Source organism: Myxine glutinosa, chromosome 4 (assembly GCF_964187855.1).
Source record: "Myxine glutinosa chromosome 4, kmMyxGlut1.1, whole genome shotgun sequence".
In the NCBI taxonomy this organism is placed as follows: Eukaryota; Metazoa; Chordata; class Myxini; order Myxiniformes; family Myxinidae; genus Myxine; species Myxine glutinosa.
Window position 1 is genome coordinate 69,121,128 of NC_136264.1, and position 7,389 is coordinate 69,128,516.

General features: G+C 42.5%; 1 non-coding gene across 1 annotated transcript; it reads left to right on the plus strand.

Moving 5' to 3' along the window:
• The first annotated feature begins 3,864 nt into the window (after positions 1–3,864).
• Positions 3,865–3,938, plus strand: TRNAN-GUU (transfer RNA asparagine (anticodon GUU)). Its single transcript has one exon. It is a non-coding gene; the product is annotated as a tRNA-Asn (tRNA).
• The last annotated feature ends 3,451 nt before the right edge of the window (positions 3,939–7,389 follow it).

The window sequence follows — 7,389 nt, forward strand, 5'->3', positions numbered from 1 at the left end:
GAACCTCAGTTGACACTTCAAAAGTATTGATTGAAGAGGAAAGACAATTGAAAGGAGTTCATCTGTTGGACTGGAGAGTATTCTTTGGTTCATGTTCCAGAGCTGAATGCCTTTCCCCATTGATGATCCATAACATATCTTGTCTCTGTGGCACAATTGGTCAGTGGGTTCGGCTGTTAAGCAAAAGGGCTGTCAACCAAAAGGTTAGTGGTTCAATCCCACCCCACGACAACTTCCTTTTTATCACTGAGACAGTTCCTGCTCCTGAGCTGTTTTGCGATGAATGAAAGCTGATTTGTGAACCTCAGTTGACACTTCAAAAGTGTTGAATTGAAGAGGAAGGACAATTAAAAGGAGTTCATCTGTTGGATTTGAGAGGTATTCTTTGGTTCATGTTCCAGAGATGAATGCCTTTCCCCCCAATGGAAAAAGTGCAATTTATTCTGTTTCTGTGGTGCAATTGGATAGCGCATTTGGCTGTGAACCGAAAGGTTAGTGGTTCAATCTCATGCAAGGACGTTTTTTTTTATTGCTGACGCTGTTCCTGCTCACGTTCTGTCTGCGATGAATGAAAGCTGAAATGTGAACCTCAGTTGACACTTCAAAAGAATTGATTGAAGAGGAAAGACTATTGAAAGGAGTTCATCTGTTGGACTTGAGAGGTATTCGTTGGTTCATGTTCCAGAGTTGAATGCCTTTCCCAATTGAAGATCCACAACATATCTTGTCTCTGTCGCACAATTCGTCAGCGCGTTCGGCTGTTACCTGAAAGGTTAGTGGTTCAATCACAACCAGGGACGATTTTCTTTTTATCGCTGACACTGTTCCTGCTCCTGAGCTGTTTCGCGATGAATGAAAGCTGAAAGGTGAACCTCAGTTGACACTTACAAAGTGTTGAATTAAAGAGGAAAGGCATTGAAAGGAGTTCATCTGTTGGACTTGAGAGGTATTCTTTGGTTCCTGTTCCAGGGGTTAATGCCTTTCCCCCATTGGAAAAACAGCAATTTATCTTGTCTCTGTGGCACGATTGGTTAGCAGGTTCTGCTGTTAACCAAAAGCTTGGTGGTTCAATCCAACTCATGAACGATTTTTTTTATTGCTGACACTGTTCCTACTCATGTTCTGTCTGCGATGAATGAAAGCTGAAATGTGAACCTCATTTGACACTTCAAAAGTATTGATTGAAGAGGAAAGACAATTGAAAGGACTTCATCTTTTGGAATTGAGAGGTATTCGTTGGTGCCTGTTCCAGAGATGAATGCCTTTCGCCCCATTTGAAGATTTATGACAGATCCTGTCTCTGTGGCACAATCGGTGCACGTGTTTGGCTGTTTCTCTAAAAGAGGGTGTTTCAATCTCTCCCAAGGAAGATTATTTTTAATTACTGACACTGGTGCTGCTCCTGAGCTGTTTCGCGATGAATGAAAGCTGAAATGTGAACCGCAGTTGACACTTCGAAAGTGTTAAATTAATGAAGAAAGGCAATCAAAGGGAGTTCCTCGGTTCGACTTGAGAGGTATTCTTTGGTTCTTGTTCCAGATGTGAATGCCTTTCTCCCCATTTGGAAATTTATCTGAGATCCTGTCTCTGTGGCGCAAACGTTTTGTGTGTATAGCTGTTTCCCGAAAAGATGGTGTTTCAATCTCTCCCATGTAAGATTATTTTTAATTACTGACACTGGTCCTGCGCCTGAACTGTTTTGCGATGAATGAAAGCTGAAATGTGAACCTCAGTTGACACTTCGAAAGTGTTGAATTAAAGAGGAAAAGCAATTGAAAGGAGTTCACCTGTCGGACTTGAGAGGTATTCTTTGGGTCATGTTCCAGAGGTGAATGCCTTTCCCCCCATTGGAAAAACCACAGTGTATCCTGTCTCTGTGGTGCAATTGGTTAGCATGTTCAGCTGTTAACTTGAAGGTTGGTGGTTCAATCCCCCCCAGCGGCGATTTGCTTTTTATCGCTGACACTGTTCCTGCTGACGTGCTGTCTGCGATGAATGAAAGCTGATTTGTGAATATCGGTTGACGCTTCTAAAGTGTTTTATTGAAGAGGAAAGGCTATTGACAGGAGTTCATCTGTTGGACTTGAGAGGTATTCTTTGGTTCTTGTTCCAGATGTGAATGCCTTTTGCCCCATGAGAAGTGTTATGACAGATCCTGTCTATGTGGCGCATTCGGTGTGCGTGTTTGGCTGTTTCCCGAAAAGATGGTGTTTCAATCACACCCAAGGAGGATAATTATTTTTAGCCGCGTCGCAAGACGCTGGTCATAGAGTGCCCTCTGCTGTTGTTCTTGTTCTTCTTCTTCTTGTTCTTGTTGTTCTTGCAGAGAAGACAAAACCTCAAAGCTCCACCCATTCTGGGAAACATAGCTCCACCCATTGTGGGAGAGGCTTCATATAAACAAATATCCACCATTTTATTAACTCGCATAGCTTTGAGGCCTGTTTTGTGGGCCCGTGGTGTCTTCCTCTCTCACACAGTTTTATTTCAAATCAAATTCGATATATCATTTCATTTTTCACAGTCGCTAACATAGTTTTAGACTCGGTTGAAAAAAAACCGGAAGAAAATCCTATGAAAGTTGCCCTTTATAGAACGAAATGAATTCTCAAAGGCCTGTAATTTCAAGTCCATTGAGATTTTTTTTTTTTAAATCGCGGCATTGTCAGTCATACACCGCCCGAAATAACAGACGGGAAAATGCCGAGATATATATATTTTGTTTAAATCGCGGCATGGTCAGTCATACACCGCCCGAAATAACAGACGGGAAAATGCCGAGATATATAAAAAATTCGTCCATTTGATGACAATCGTCACGATGAAATATTTAATTTATACGTCGTCACAATAATGTGGAGAGAGGAGCATAGCTTCGTTCACGTGTCGCCACACACGGGAAATTGCCGAGATATATTGTTTTTAAATCGCGGCATGGTCAGTCATACACCGCCTGAAATAACAGATGGGAAAATGCCGAGATATATAAAAAATTCGTCCATTTGATGACAATCGTCACGATGAAATATTTAATTTATACGTCGTCACAATAATGTGGAGAGAGGAGCATAGCTTCGTTCACGTGTCGCCACACACGGGAAATTGCCGAGATATATTGTTTTTAAATCGCGGCATGGTCAGTCATACACCGCCTGAAATAACAGATGGGAAAATGCCGAGATATATTAAAAATTCGTCGCCACACATGGGAAATTGCCGAGATATATTTTCACTTTGCACAAAAATAACATCAAGTAATCGAATCAATAGGAATGTCCTGTGCCTATAACATCGACGTGAAAGGCACAGCTGCATCTAGGCATTGTGTAACATCGACGCGGCTTTTGTTTTAATTAAAACTTTTTGTACTTGTTAAATTACTGACACTGGTCCTGCTCCTGAGCTGTTTCGCGATGAATGAAAGCTGAAAGTTGAACCTCAGTTGACACTTCAAAAGTGTTAAATTAATGAGGAAAGGAAATTAAAGGCAGTTCCTCGGTTGGACTTGAGAGGCATTCTTTGGTTCTTGTTCCAGATGTGAATGCCTTTCTCCCCATTTGAAAATTTATCTCAGATCCTGTCTCTGTGGCGCAAACGTTTTGCGTGTTCGGCTGTTTCCCGAAGGGATGGTGGTTTAATCTTGCCCAAGGACGATTATTTTTATGTCACTGACACTGTTCCTGCTCCTGAGCTGTTTTGCGATGAATGAAAGCTGAAACGTGAACCTCAGTTGAAACTTCGAAAGTGTTGAATTAAAGAGGAAAGACAATTGAAAGGAGTTCATCTGTTTGAATTGAGAGGTAATCTTTGGTTCATGTTCCAGAGTTGAAAGCCTTTCCCCATTGATAACCCACAACACATCTTGTTTCTGTGGCGCAATTGGTCAGTGCGTTCGACTGTTAATCGAAAGGTTGGTGGTTCAATCCCACCCAGGGACTATTTTTTTTATCGCTGACTCTGTTCCTGCTCGCGCGCTGTCTGCGATGAATGAAAGCTGATTTGTAAACCTCAGTTGACACTTCAAAAGTGTTGATTGAAGAGGAAGGACAATTGAAAGGAGTTCATCTGTTGGACTTGAGAGGTTTTCGTTGGTTCATGTTCCAGAGATGATTGCATTTCCCCCCCATTGCAAAAACCACAGTATACCCTATCTCTGTGGTGCAATTGGTCAGTATGTTTGGCTGTCATCCGAATTCATGTGAATGGTTGGTGGTTCAATCCCACCCAGGGACCATTTTTTTATTTATTGCTAATACTGTTCCTGCCCACGTTCTGTCTGCGATGAATGAAAGCTGATTTGTGAACCTCAGTTGACACTTCAAAAGTGTTGATTGAAGAGGAAGGACAATTGAAAGGAGTTCATCTGTTGGACTTGAGAGGTATTCGTTGGTTCTTGTTCCAGATGTGAATGCCTTTTGCCCCATGAGAAGTTTTATGACAGATCCTGTCTCTGTGTTGCAATTGGTTAGTGCGTTCGGCTGTTGACCAAAAGGTTGGTGGTTCAATCTCACCCAGGGACACTTTTCTTTTTATCGCTGACACTGTTGCTGCTCATGTGCTGTCTGCGATGAATGAAAGCTGATTTGTGAACCTCTGTTGACGCTTCCAAAGTGTTTTATTGAAGAGGAAAGGCAATTGAAAGGAGTTCATCTGTTGGTCGAGAGAGGAATTCTTTGGTTCATGTTCCAGAGTTGAATGCCTTTCGCCCCAATTGAAGATTTATGACAGATCGTGTCTCTGTGGCGCAATCGGTGTGCGTGTTTGGTTGTTTCCCGAAAAGATGGTGTTTCAATCTCTCCCAAGGACGATTATTTTTATCTCACTGACACTGTTCCTGCTCCTGAGCTGTTTTGCGATGAATGAAAGCTGAAACGTGAACCTCAGTTGAAACTTCGAAAGTGTTGAATTAAAGAGGAAAGACAATTGAAAGGAGTTCATCTGTTCGAATTGAGAGGTAACCTTTGGTTCATGTTCCAGAGTTGAAGGCCTTTCCCCATTGATAAACCACAACACATCCTGTCTCTGTGGTGCAATTGGTTAGCGCGTTCGACTGTTAATCTGAAAGGTTGGTGGTTCAGTTCCCCCCAGGGACGATTTTTTTCATCGCTGACTCTGTTCCTGCTCGCGTGCTGTCTGCGATGAATGAAAGCTGATTTGTGGACCTCAGTTGACGCTTCCGAAGTGTTTTATTGAAGAGGAAAGGTTATTGAAGGAGTTCATCTGTTGCACTTGAGAGGTATTCGTTGGTGCATGTTCCAGAGGTGAATGCCTTTCACCCCATTTGAAGATTTTTGACAGATCCTGTCTCTGTGGTGCAATTGGTGTGCTTGTTTGGCTGTTTTCTGGAATGAATGGTGGTTCAATCCCACCCAGGGACAAATTTTTTTTATTGCTGACTGTTCCTGCTCACGTTCTGTGTGCGATGAATGAAAGCTTCAATGTGAACCTCAGTTGACACTTCAAAAGTGTTGAATTAAAGAGGAAAGGCAATTGAAAGGAGTTCATCTGATGGACTTGAGAGGTATTCTTTGGTTCCTGTTCCAGAGTTGAATGCCTTTCCCCATTGATGATCCATAACATATTTTGTCTCTGTGGCGCAATTGGTTAGTGTGTTTGGCTGTCCACCGAAAGGTTGGTGGATCTATCCCACACAGGGACGATTTTCTTTTGATCGCTGACACTGTTCCTGCTGACGTGCTGTCCGCGATGAATGAAAGCTGAAATGTGAACCTCAGTTGACACTTCAAAAGTATTGATTGAAGAGGAAAGACAATTGAAAGGAGTTCATCTGTTGGACTTGAGAGGTATTCCTTGGTGCCTGTTCCAGAGATGAATGCCTTTCACGCCATTTGAAGATTTATGACAGATCCTTTCTCTGTGGCGCAATCAGTGTGCGTGTTTGGCTATTTCCCGAAAATATGGTGTTTCAATCTCTCCCAAGGGACGTTTATTTTTAAATTACTGACACTGGTCCTGCTCCTGAGCAGTTTTGCGATGAATGAAAGCTGATTTGTGAACCTCACTTGATGCTTACAAAGTGTTTTATTGAAGAGAAAAGCTATTGAAAAGAGTTCATCTGTTGGATTTGAGAGGTATTCGTTGGTTCATGTTCCAGAGTTGAATGCCTTTCCCCATTGATGATACACAACATATCTTATCTCTGTGGTGCAATTGGTTGGCACGTTTGACTGTCATTCGAAAGGTCAGTGGTTCAATCCCACCCAGCGACAATTTTCTTGTTATCGCTGACACTGTTCCTGCTCATGTGCTGTCTTCGATGAATGAAAGCTGAAATGTAAACCTCAGTTGACACTTCCAAAGTATTGATTGAAGAAGAAAGGCAATTGAAAGGAGTTCATCTGTTGGACGAGAGAGGAATTCTTTGGTTCATGTTCCAGAGCTGAATGCCTTTCGCCCCAATTGAAGATTTATGACAGATCCTGTCTATGTGGCGCATTCGGTGTGCGTATTTGGCTGTTTCCCGAAAAGATGGTGTTTCAATCTCTCCCAAGGACGATTATTTTTAAATTACTGACACTGGTCCTGCTCCTGAGCTGTTTCGCGATGAATGAAAGCTCAAAGGTGAACCTCAGTTGACACTTCAAAAGTGTTAAATTAATGAGGAAAGGAAATTAAAGGGAGTTCCTCGGTTAGACTTGAGAGGCATTCTTTGGGTCTTGTTCCAGATGTGAATGCCTTTCTCCCCATTTGAAAATTTATCTCAGATCCTGTCTCTGTGGCGCAAACGGTTTGCGTGTTCGGCTGTTTTCCGAAGGGATGGTGGTTTAATCTTGCCGAAGGACGATTATTTTATGTCACTGACACGGTTCCTGGCTCCTGAGCTGTTTTGCGATGAATGAAAGCTGAAACGTGAACCTCAGTTGAAACTTCGAAAGTGTTGAATTAAAGAGGAAAGACAATTGAAAGGAGTTCATCTGTTCGAATTGAGAGGTCATCTTTGGTTCATGTTCCAGAGTTGAAAGCCTTTCCCCATTGATAACCCACAACATATCTTGTCTCTGTGGTGCAATTGGTTAGTGCATTCGACTGTTAATCGTTAAAGGTTGGTGGTTCAATCCCACCCAGGGACGATTTTTTTCATCGCTGACTCTGTTCCTGCTCGCGTGCTGTCTGCGATGAATGAAAGCTGATTTGTGAACCTCAGTTGACGCTTCCGAAGTGTTTTATTGAAGAGGAAAGGTTATTGAAGGAGTTCATCTGTTGGACTTGAGAGGTATTCGTTGGTGCATGTTCCAGAGGTGAATGCCTTTCACCCCATTTGAAGATTTTTGACAGATCCTGTCTCTGTGGTGCAATCGGTGCGCTTGTTTGGCTGTTTCCTGGAATGAATGGTGGTTCAATCCTGTCGGGAAAATCAACCACAGACAC